Below are 13339 nucleotides of genomic sequence, written 5' to 3'. Positions count from 1 at the left end.
TAAATAGGTCATCAGCTTAGATTTTTCAGGGAGGCATGTCAAACTCAGGTGTAGGGCACATTTTGGGGGAAATTTTCAATGAAAATACCTTGGCCAAATAAATCATTTATTTATGAATATAAATCGAAATATTTACAATATTTTTGAATTGAGAGGAAACGTTTGAATATCTTTAATAGAATTAAAAATGTATATTTTTTATCTTTTGCAATACATAATAAAGTCAATTTGATTCAAGGCATATGCGCGGTTTTCTGCGCAGTGGCGTGAAATTTAGAATTAGATTTGTCGTCCTTAACATGACCCGGCGAGTTTTTTCTTTGAAGTCAACCGTACAGAACACTTTTCGTTATGCGAATGAGCAGTAACTGCACAATAACTACAAAATATATACGATACAGAATAGTTTATTGTTAGCGACGGTGGAAAGCTGTATCCGTATTTTGAAGGAGAGAGATATAAGAATCATTGAAACGAAACTGCATAATAGCGCTGTTAGTATTTACAAAAAAATTAAAGTGAATTTAACAAGCATTCTGAGAGTATTGCATTAGCAATACTAGTCCCCTATCGGCAAGTGTAATCTGGTTCCGTTCCCGTTAAGAATTGAAAATGCCATAATTCCGTCAAAAATTAATGAAGCGGGACGAAATGCAAACTTGATCTATAACTAATCAAGGTAAAGCCACATACCAAAAATCAGCTCAATATCTACAAGTGTTTAGAAGAAAATTGCGGAAAACCCCTAAAAATTGAAAAGGCCGTAATTCCGTCAAAAATCAATGAAGCGGAACGAAATGCAAACTTGATCTGTAACTCATCAAGATACACTCACATACCAAAAATCAGCTCAATATCTGCAAGCGTTTAGGAAAAAAGTGCGGAAAACCAAGTGGGACAGACTGACAGACAGACAGAGGGACAGACAGACAGACAGACAGACGGACAGACAGATAGACAGACAGACAGATAGACAGACAGACGGACAGACAGACAGACGGACGGACAGACTCAGAGGAAACCTATAGTCCCCTCCGGTTTCACCGGTAGGGGACTAATTAAACCGTATAGTTATCAGTGGTGGATCCAAAAAATTCAGAGCGGAAAGGGGGGGGGGGGGGGTCAAGGATAGCAAGAACTCGAAAATCGTAAGGGGGAGGGGGGAAAGTAGGCTGATACTACGTGCCTGATTGTTACATGTAGATATATTAAAAGTGTATTTACAAGTTATCCAAACATAATGTACGAAAGCAATAAAAAAAAATTACACAAGGGTAGAGGGGGGATGCCTAATGAGCATCGGTGCTTGATCCGCCTTTGGTTGCTACTCTTTAATTTTGTTTCAAACATGAAGGTAAAATGACCCCCCTTTCATCCTTTGTTTTGGCTTCGAGGCAGGAATACTGTACATGTCTGTCGACCCGTGAATGACATTGTCGGACATTCCTCTGACTATACTCCGAAATACAATCTCCCGAAACATTTTTGCATCAAATACATTCCTACATAATTAATATGTATCAAAATGTTTTGCACTAAATTCGTAGAATAAATTAAAACAAGAGGCCCAAGAGCCTTAACGGTCACCTGAGTACAATACGACAATTTAGAGGATCCATAAACTGATAGATAAATTAACTGAGAAATGAAGCTTTGTTGCCCAAAAGCAAGAAAACAAGTATGATTAGGATCAACAAAATAATTGATCTAGTATCTAATCTGTCCCCCATTTATCACTATTACCATGCAGACTATTAACAAAATACATGTATCTTTTTTTAGCCCAGTATTATTACCTCTCACATTGGCCTCTTTTGACATTTGAAGATTTTAAAAAAAGGTTGTTGTTTTGTTGTTGTTGTTTTTTTGGTCTCATTTTTATTCATCTATTATTTCCAAGTCTACCTGATCATTAAAACTATGAAAGTATTTTTTGTATTATACAATAAATATTCTTGCATAATTCTCTTATTCTATTAATCTTTTAAATACATTATTTACAGTAACTATTAATTAAACAAGCATTCTGAGAGTATTGCATTAGCAATACTAGTCCCCTACCGGCAAGTGTAATCTGGTTCCGTTCCCGTTAAGAATTGAAAATGCCATAATTCCGTCAAAAATTAATGAAGCGGGACGAAATGCAAACTTGATCTATGACTAATCAAGGTAAAGCCACATACCAAAAATCAGCTCAATATCTACAAGCGTTTAGAAGAAAATTGCGGAAAACCCCTAAAAATTGAAAAGGCCGTAATTCCGTCAAAAATCAATGAAGCGGAACGAAATGCAAACTTGATCTGTAACTCATCAAGATAAACTTACATTTTAAAAATCAGCTCAATATCTGCAAGCGTTTAGGAAAAAAGTGCGGAAAACCAAGTGGGACAGACTGACAGACAGACAGAGGGACAGACAGACAGACGGACAGACAGACAGACAGACAGACGGACGGACAGACGGACGGACAGACTCAGAGGAAACCTATAGTCCCCTCCGGTTTCACCGGTAGGGGACTAATAAGGTGAATCGCAAAGGGGAATAACTTCGCTCAGTAGAATACAAATTAATAGAGCCCTGGCCAGGACCAGAACACTTGACTTAATGGTCCAGATGTTCAAAATTTTGGTAAAATAACCTTGCTTATTACAACTTTTAAAAATTCCCTGTTTGCCTCCAATATGCCCAGGAGCAGGGAAGAATTTCAAAGAAAAAATGCATTTTCACTACAGATTTAACACAGCCCTACCCTAACACCAGGACCCATGACCCAGGGGCATGAAATCTACAAATTTGGAAGAGGTACCCTCATCATCATAACCTTGCAATTAGTTGAAGATTTTCAAAGAACTCACACATTTTCAGTATATTTTCAATAAACCCACCCTTACACCAGAACATCTGACCCAGGGGCCATGAAACTCACAATTCTGGAACAAGCACTCTTGCTCATCATAACTATATACACTTGTTTCTTTGCTTTATAACCAGGAGTAGAAAAATATTTTGAAAGAAATCATGCATTTTCAATATATAATCAATAGAGTCCCCCTTCACAAGAACCCTCGACCCTGGGGCCAGGAATTTTTCTTGCTTATCATAACTATGCACTTCCTTTGTTTATGTAATACCCATGAGCAAAGAAGAAAATTTTCAAGAATTAATGTATTTTCACTATGTAATTAATAGAGCTCTGAAGAGGCACTCTTGCTCATCATAACTATGTACTTTGTTTGTTTAATACCCAGGAGCAGAGAAGAAGATTTTCAAAGAATAAATGAATTTTCACTGTATAATCAATAGAGTCCCGCCCTAACACCAGAACCCTTAGCCATGAAATTCACAATTTTGGAAGAGGCACTCTTGCTCATCATAACTATGTATTTAGTTTATTTAATACCCATGAGCAGAGAAGAAGATTTTCAAAGAATTAATATATTTTCAATATATAATCAACAGAGCCCAGTCCTAACACCAGAACCCTGACCCTGGGGCTATGAAATCCACAATTTTGGAAGAACTATGGCTCTCGCCTTCAGCCCAGCCATGTATCTGCGATACAGTAGGAAACTCGTTCTCTAAATATAACTTGTATTCTTTATGAAAGATGAACAATACAATGCCACTGACTAATAAAACATCAAAATACTAATCAATATGTTTATAATACTGATAAAACTTTTGCATCTGTCATCTTAGCGAGACATGATTACTGCATTACTCAGGGATTACCTCCCTTGACATTTTACATATAATATATATATATATATATATATATATATATATATATATATATATATATATATATATATATATATATATATATATATATATATATATATATAATTTCTAATCGTGTAACCGGTTACTCGGTCGGAATGATGGTGACAGTGCAGAATGAGCTTATAAGACAACTTTTTTTTCTTAAAATGAATCTGAGACTTCAAGCAGTTTCATGAGTATTTTAAAGCCATATATGGCGTATTTTGTTTTATCCTATTAAGATTGAAATAAAATATAAATAGTGTACCGGGCAAAAATATACAGAATGTTTCTACATGTAACATCTTTATAGCCTTTTTATTTGAGGATAGAGCTTACAAGGATGAAATATTTCGAGAATTTTAGATACGATTAACCGATTAATCGGTCGGAACGTCTTGCGGTTAACCGATTGGCAATTCTGTATTCGATTGCCATCCCTAATATATATATATATATATATATATATATATATATATATATATATATATATATATATATATATATATATATATATATATATATATATATATATATATATCACTCTAATTAAAGGTCACAGTGACCTACACATCTTCTGCTTAAGACGCATTATCTGTTCACGTTTAATGATTCTAGGCCAAATAATTTTCCAGTTTTGAGCCGGACAGTGTTTTGACGAAAGCCGGATAGGCTCATTTTTGACAAGACAAAAAAAAATATTTAACTCGTTATAACGAGATAATTATCTCGTTATAATGAGTTAGTATCTCGTTATAACGACTTAGTATCTCGTTATAACGAGGAAGTTATCTCGTTAAAACGACTTAGTATCTCGTTATAACGAGTTAGTATCTCGTTATAACGAGTTAGTTATCTCGTTATAACGAGATAATTATCTCGTTATAACGAGTTAGTATCTCGTTATAACGAGTTAGTATCTCGTTATAACGAGTTAGTTATCTCGTTTTAACGAGTTGGTTATCTCGTTATAACGAGCTAGTTATCTCGTTATAACGAGTTAGTATCTCGTTATAACGAGTTAGTATCTCGTTATAACGAGATAATTATCTCGTTATAACGAGTTAGTTATCTCGTTATAACGAGTTAGTTATCTCGTTATAACGAGCTAGTTATCTCGTTATAACGAGTTAGTATCTCGTTATAACGAGTTAGTATCTCGTTATAACGAGATAATTATCTCGTATAACGAGATAAAAATTGATCTAAAGAGTTGATATATCTAAGTAAAGAATATACATGTACTATTATTTATAGGAAATAAACAGAAGCCAGTCGATCAAATTTGTTTGAAGTGTGCCTGATAAAGATTTTATGGAACAACAGTATACTAGTTTTCGTGTTATGCTTTTGATTAGTATTGTTCATTGAAAAGACCGAAGACAAATATACGGAAACTTATGACCGCCTCATGTTGTTGTGTTATACCTTAAAATTGCAAAATAGAATTAGTGTCATCTTCAAATGGAATGGATATAACGTCAAAATGTTGTCAACTTGTACAAGGAGATCAGAAAAAAATGATATATTCTGGCTGATTTAACTGGCCTGTTCAAGCTTTCTTGACTATGTTAAAATTATGATAATTTTTGCGTAATATTTGTCGCAATAAAAAATGCATAGAAATAATCCCATTATTTTATATATTCCGAATTACTAATGTCGATATGATACCATTTGTTAGGCTTTAACGTCCATATTTTGAAAATTCCTTGCCTGTTAAAAATTAAGAAATACCAGTTCATTTTTATCGTCTTAAAGGGGCAGGGCAAGATCAAAATTCAATGTCTGACAAAAAAATAAATTCACGTTGTTTTTATCATCAATCCCTCCTTCCCCGCAATAATAAATATGATGAATTTCAAGAACTAATACTGTACTTATCACTTAATAATTTATATATTTCATTTGTTTATTAAAAGAAAGAAACATTTTAATTTACCAATTTGGCATGAAATCTCATGTACAATATGTATTTTAAGCGTTATTATCAATGTGATAGAATAAAAAACTTTTGGGGCTCTTTATTCTATGGAAGCCACAATAAAAAGATGAAGGTCACCAGGCTGAAATGTAGTGCATGTAGGAAATTCACTTTCCTCACTTTGACAATAGTAAAAACAGTTGACATGTTTGTGATAGAATGAAAGTTTAATATCTAAAGTTTACAATATGATACGCATTAATTAAGGTGTATTTCATGCATAAATTATGCCTAGAAATATGTATTGTATCGTGAGACAGGATTTTTGATATTTTCACTCGTGAAAATACAAAAAAAAATCCTGTCCCACTCTTGAAAATTTCCATATCAACTACAAAACATTGAATATCCTCTATTTATACCCCCCCCCCCAAAAAAAAATCATCAATCTCTTTTTGAAATAAAAATTATATGCTTGCATGCAAAGTATACATAATAAATATTGTGATATTGTGATGAGGAAAATAATTAACGACATTGCTTCAATGTTTTATTAATAATATTTCCATTTCTATTTGTTTTCTCTGTGATAACTCTTTGAAAGTTAGGAGAGTTGATTTCTTGATCATTCTAACGGAATGCAAATTTTGCCAAGCGAAAGATCAGTAGCTAAGAAGGCATAATATGCATGTAATTCTCGTGCGGCTGTCTTTGTGTCAGACTCTTAAGGAGGCCTAATACGCATGTAATTCTCGTGCCGCTGTCTTTGTGTTTGACGTCAGTGGGCGGGGACTATTGAAATTGACATGTGAGGCCTCGTGTAATTTAAATCTATTAGTCTACATTTTTAAAATCAACATTTACAATTTTATTTCAAAATGAAATGGAAATATAAGGAATCACTGTCTAGTTAGTAGAGTATGCCAGGGACATCAACGATAGTTGGAAACGTGGGATAATTTATGCATAACGGGCTTCGCCCGTTATGCAAATTATCCCACATTTCCAACTATTGTTGATGCCCTGGCATACTCTACTAGCTAGACAGTGTTTCCTTAAATATACATGTATAATATTAGTCCTATTCGTTGATCAATCCTAATTAAAAAGATTATAAAAGTGAACTGGCTTTGTAAACTCTGTAAACTTTTTTTGTGTGTAGTAAACTCTGGTTTGATGTTTTGTCACCATGTGGTAAACATAGGATCCGCCAAATAGACGTGAATCTCAAATAGGTCTACGTGAATCTGCACAGCTTGGACCCCCCCCCCCTCCCCCGCAAAAAATATAAACAGTGAATCATGACAGAATATTAGATAAAATGCCAATATCAGCAGATCAAATCTAACGTCTTATTACTTAGAAGGACGTAATATCATTTTTGCTTCATCATTCCTCATCATCGTGGACAATCTGCATAAGCTTAGTCACAAAGTTGGGGGGGGGGGGGTAAACCAAGTAAAATATTTGACAAGCAAATAGAAAAAAAAGAGATTTGATATTCCAACTACGAGTATTCATCATTATTTTCGGGAGATATTTACTCAGGTAAAAAAAAAAAATCTGGAGGAAGGAGCACAAAAATACCCTTGACCGCCCTCTCTTCAAAAGTGGTGGTGGGGACATAAGCCCCCCCCCCCCCCTATTACTACGCCTATGATCTAACTGCTGATGTCTCACCACCCCCCTTCTTCAAAACATTTCTGAATCTCAAAAACAACATATGTATCGCACTGTAATCGTATATATATGTTGCATAAACGCCTGCGATATGCTGTACTTATATTGTCTCTGATATTTAATTTTAGCGGAATAGAAATTGATATATGAAAGTGTATTTATTTAGTCGTCCAAAACATGTTGAAATAGTGTCATTCATCAGAAATAGTTGTCATAAATAAATTGCCAAAGTTTGAAGCAAGTATATTTGGCAATATTATTTTAAGAAAAATATCGCGTCCTAATGCAACAATTTGAGGAGGCGTTCAGAATTAATGTGTAAATGTGTTCGCCTTAGAGTTGCTATACTTATCAAAATATGATTATTGCCAGCGAGATAGTTCAAGATTTAATCATAAGTAAACCCCAGAGCAAATTAAATTTTCTACCATTTATAAATTGTTCAAGTTAAGTTTGACTGATAATTACTAGCTAAAAATTCAATGGCATTAAAAACTACAGCCATTTTTATTCAGAAAACTATCTCGTTATAACGAGAAAACTATCTCGTTATAACGAGATACTAACTCGTTATAACGAGATAACTAATTCGTTATAACGAGATAACTAACTCGTTATAACGAGATACTAACTCGTTATAACGAGATAACTAACTCGTTATTACGAGATAATTATCTCGTTATAACGAGATACTAACTCGTTATAACGAGATAACTAACTCGTTATAACGAGATAACTAACTCGTTATAACGAGATAATTATCTCGTTATAACGAGATCCTAACTCGTTATAACGAGATAACTATCTAGTTATAACGAGTTATTTTTTTTTATTCTTGTCAAAATTGAGCCTATCCGGATTTCGTAGTTTTGCCTAATTGGCCTTTCTTAATTAAAGGTCACAGTGACCTTAATGTAAAGTCATGCGCGGATCTAGAGGGGGGATCAGGGACCCTCCCCCGGAATGTATATATTGAAGCCAATAAAAAATAACGAAATAGGGTTTTTTAACGTTTAGGAATGGAAATAAATCTTCTCCTTAAGACGCATTATCTGTCCAAGTTTGGTGATTCTAGGCAAAATAATTTTCCAGTTACTTAAGTACCAGTCCACATAAAAATCAGACAAATGGTGATACATCAAGGTTCTCGGATTATAATGATATTTCACATACTGGTCTTCTTAGCTCCAAGGACAATGTATGTAAAATAAAAATTAGATATATCAATGGTTACTAAGGAAACCATGTAATTAAAAGTTCCTTAGCAACAGGGCTGAATTTACACTCTTTCGTGAGTGAAATATTACTTTTTCAAATGTTAAAATTTAATCATTGAGTGAGGAAAAAAATGAAAATGTTTTCTTAACTTCAAAAAACATGTTGTCATTGATAAAAATTTTATTAAAATATAGAAATTATAAGAAGGGTTTTATTTTTATAGGACCTCAAAATACATACGATTTTCAATAATTGCTGAATCAGCATTTTTACCATTTTAAAGTCATTTTTAACGAAGTAAAGCAAAAAAGGCCAGAATAATATATAATGTAGGTAGTTTTCAGATGAAAATATAGGATATGAAATATCCATATCAACTTTTATTTTCATGGGCTCTTTCAATAAAATGCCCGTTGCTAGGCAACAAAAAATGGCTACTGGACATAAAATCAATACATACCAGTCAATCTAATAGAATGTTTTTTACAACTATACTGCACAGATAGAAGCGGGTACGGAAGAAATACAAGTAATTTGAATTTTTAAAAAATCTGATAATGTTTTTATGCCCTTGTAGTCATTGATTTTTTTTTGGGGGGGGGGGGGGGATCATGTACCCTTTCTCTTTAACTGCAAAAAACTTTAATCTTAGCCATAACTTTTGAAGGGATAATGCTAGAGCTTTCATATTTCATATGTATATTTCTTGTGACATGAGCTTTCTTTGGATTGCAACATTTATGACATCATGACTTTGACCTTGGAGAGTTTAACCTACTTTTGTAAAACTTTAACCTTGGCTATAACTTTTGAACATTCGGAGCTAGTGCTTCTCATTTTTCACAAGTGTATTTCTTGCAACCATTCTGGTATATTTTTGGAAAACCTTAATCTTTAAGCCATGAGTGCCATGCAAGGCATCATTTCACAAACACATGTTTATGATTTTTTTTTGTGCATATTTGCAGCGATATCTCTCGTCTTTCCCCCTTTGGAAAAAATATAAAAGCATATTGGTTTTTCTTTGTTGTTTAACGTCCCTCTCGAGCATTTTTCACTCATATGGAGATGCAGCACTTGTCGGTGGAAAGCTGCAAATTTTGACCTTTGGCCATTGAGCAGTGAGGGATCTTTTTCGTGCTAGCATCTACTGCGACAAGGGACCCTCGTTTTTTACAGTATCTTTCGAAGGACAGGTATCCACGTCACACAGTTGGATTTGAACCCGTGACGTAAAGATCAACTCCTTACTCCACGACTCTAGAGCAGACACTCTATCACTGCACCACCTGGGTGACCTGGGCATATTAGTTTTCAGATGATATATGTAATCTGTCAATAAAAATATTAAGTATCTGCTCAGTATCATAAAAATCTTTGCTTGAGAACCATCAAACTTGGTGTAGTCTGTAAAACCATTAGGCGTATATGATCTTTACCTACAATATAATCAGGTTCGGGGATCATGAAACATCTTAAGGTTAACATTTTATGCTTTAGTAAAATGTTGTAGAAAGTAAGCAGTCCAAAATTAAGATGTTCTTCAAAATTGCTTTACAAACCAGTTGTCATGCATCTGCAATGTTATCGATAACACAGTTCAATTGTATATGATATCTTCAGGACCTTTGTAGGTGTAAGTTTATAAGCATTAAGATAGGTCCTTATTTGAAATTTGTTTTAAGTAAGAATTTCTTTCTTGGACTAGAATAATATCTTATGTAATTGAAAAGCCCCAAAATCAAGTATTGAAAGATTATTTTTCAACGCGGCAATCTTCACAAGATATAAACTCCCTTCTTTCATATATATTCAATGTCATTTTTAAACACAATATTCAAGCAAAAATAACTGTCAGTCTTTTTATTCATATACATCAGGTATTTTATTGAGAATTCAGAGTAAGCATCACTTTAGTTAATACATGTACCATGATAAACATGAAAAATGATGGGGAAAGTATACCAAATTAAATGGAAAATTCAAAACAATTATTAATTAGACATTACTAAACAATTTTACAGCTTTTTTGTGGTTCTTTTTGTATTTAGAATATTTGATTTACATCTGCATTTAAAAATTAAAGAAATTGTACTACTTATCATACATCATACATTTTTTTTTCTTTCAACAATTTTTATATAATTTATTCCAATATCAATTAATTAGCCTCAACTTAAAAATATCCTTAAAAGACATTTTTCAGAGTACTTATTAATAAATACCTGTGTCTGTTTCTTTTAAAAGACAGTAGACTTCCTTTTTTAAAAAAAAATTAATTTGAAAAAAATGTAAGTGAAACAAGAGACTCATGGGCCATATTGCTCACCTCAGCACATTGGCTAGGAAAAAGCACAAATCTGTTCAGTATTGAAAAGTTTACAGGGGAGGGGGGGGTTGAATTTTAAATCATCTGAGGATGCTTCCATATCAATATACCAAATGGCATTGCTGTTCTTGAACAGAAGATTTTTAAAGATTTTTTGATATATTCCTTTGTAAAAATTTGATCCCCCATTGTGGTCTCTTCCTATCCCCAGGGGTTTTGATTTGAACAAACTTGAGTCTACACTACCTAAGGATGCTTCATATCAAAATGACTTAACATAGCTTTTCTGTTCTTGAGAAGACTTTTCCTATATATATATATATATATATATATATATATATATGACATATGGCTTTAGGAGACCAAGGAGGATATATTTTCTGGCTTAGGGAGACCACTGGATTAAGGCGACCTTTTTCGGTCTCCCTATTATTTTGACCTCATCAGTATTGCAAATGTCTTTTTATAGATAAATAAACAGTCTGCCATTAAATATTATTAATCTTTAACTCTGTTATTTAACATTCAAAAGTTGTCTAATTTCTATCATCTTCCCTAAAAAAGAAAAGAATTTATAACCTACGTATAATTTCAAAGGATAATTTTTCTGCATTTTGGAGACCATGAAAAACATGCAATTAAACAAAAAATCTAGCATATATATTTTTTCCGCTTTTGATTTGTTCAAATGAGTGTTTCTTTAACTTAGTTTTCCATGTTTTATGTTAAAAACCTAAAAAGGAAAAATATAGTAAATTTATGAACCATGTTTTGAATTCTTAGCAAGTGCTTTCCGTCATTTGTTCCGAATGCCATCGGAATGCCCCTTCAGTTTTCAGAAAATGACCTCTGAACACCATGGATGTTGAGAAATTTGGGTAAGTAACTAAAATGATACAGTAATAAGTTGTAATTAAGAATACACAAGAGAAACATTCGATTTTTTTTTTGCCTAGTAATTTAGCTTTCAAGAGAAAAAGAATTAGTATGATTTTAAATAATTGTTAGACTATAGTTCGGTATATAAAATCCTGAAGGAAATTCGAAATAAAGTTAAATGATAGGCCCCTATATTTTTTAATTCTTTTATGCAAGTCCACAAACAAATTAAATATTTAAAGATTAGGCCGAACGTAGAAAAAAAATAGTCTCGCAAGTTGACGCAGCTATTTCGAGCTTAAAAATTTAAATTAAACTTTCTGTAAACATCATGCAGGACATGATCATCATGATATAGTACAAATGAAACAGACCCTGTAAGAAAAAAATAGCTGTAATTTAATAATTGTTTATTAATATAATGTGATCCTCTGCTAATAGAATATATATGCTGTAAAAAAATCTGAATCAGGGTGAAGCAGATTTGATACAATACATGGCTGAAGGAACGGGGGGGGGGGGGGCAGGCCCCCTGTAATTTTGCTGAAATTTAGGTATACTAAAGGAAACCTTGCTCCTTTATGCTTGGGCCCCCTCAATAATAACCTCTGATAATGTATTTTTCTTTTGCTTATTAAAAAATTTTTGGTTTGTAGCCTCCCCCAACCTGAAACTGAAAAATGTTGTTTGGTTGTGCTCACCCCCCCCCCCCCCTCCAACTAAATTACGTACGGGCCTATTCTCCATCCCTGAGGTTTTCTTTCACCAAAGAAAGATTAATTGGTAACAGTTCAGATATATATAGCAATATTTACGGAAAGGAATATTCTCGTTTAATTATGAAGATGTGACAGTAACTCAGTCAGATGCACAGTGAGTGTAACATTTATTTAATATTATTGTTAATGTTTACAAATAGTGAAATACTGATACTATGAAATTTTAATGGATATATAGAAAATATACAAGTACAACCATTTATTGTAAATCACATACATGAAAAGCTTCTTTTTTTTCAAGCAATTGGAAATTCTTCATTTTTTCATGAAATTATTTTATTTCGTATGTATGATAATTTATTTCGTATTTTAATTCAGTCAACAAATCATTGTCGCAGCCTAGTTCCCTTCATTATTTTCAGCTGTTCAGTGACAGAGATAAAATGATCATTTGAAGGTTCATACCCCCCCCCCCCCCACCACCAAATGAAACTGAAAAATGTTTGGTTTTGGTCCCCTTCAACTGAAATTGATTCCTACTTACCATGCTTACAGGCTTAACTACGAAGATGTGACAGGGAGTGTCATAACAATAATTGTTCAGACGGATACATATTAAAAGCTGATATACGTATCAAATTTTAATGGATAGATAGAAATTAATAAACAATTACAACCATTTATGATAAACTACATAAAGATAATTTTTCAAGCAATTTGAAATTCTTCATTTTTTATGATAATATTTTATTTCGTATATATATGTTTATAGGTTTATTCGTATCAACAAATCTGTGTACGAGTTAATAACGCAGCCAGGTTCCCTGC

This window comes from Saccostrea echinata, unplaced genomic scaffold (genome assembly GCF_033153115.1).
Source record: "Saccostrea echinata isolate AGI-Se365-2 ecotype Australia unplaced genomic scaffold, CSIRO_AGI_Sech_v1 ptg000009l, whole genome shotgun sequence".
NCBI lineage: Eukaryota > Metazoa > Mollusca > Bivalvia > Ostreida > Ostreidae > Saccostrea > Saccostrea echinata.
Note: the sequence above shows the minus strand (reverse complement) of the source record.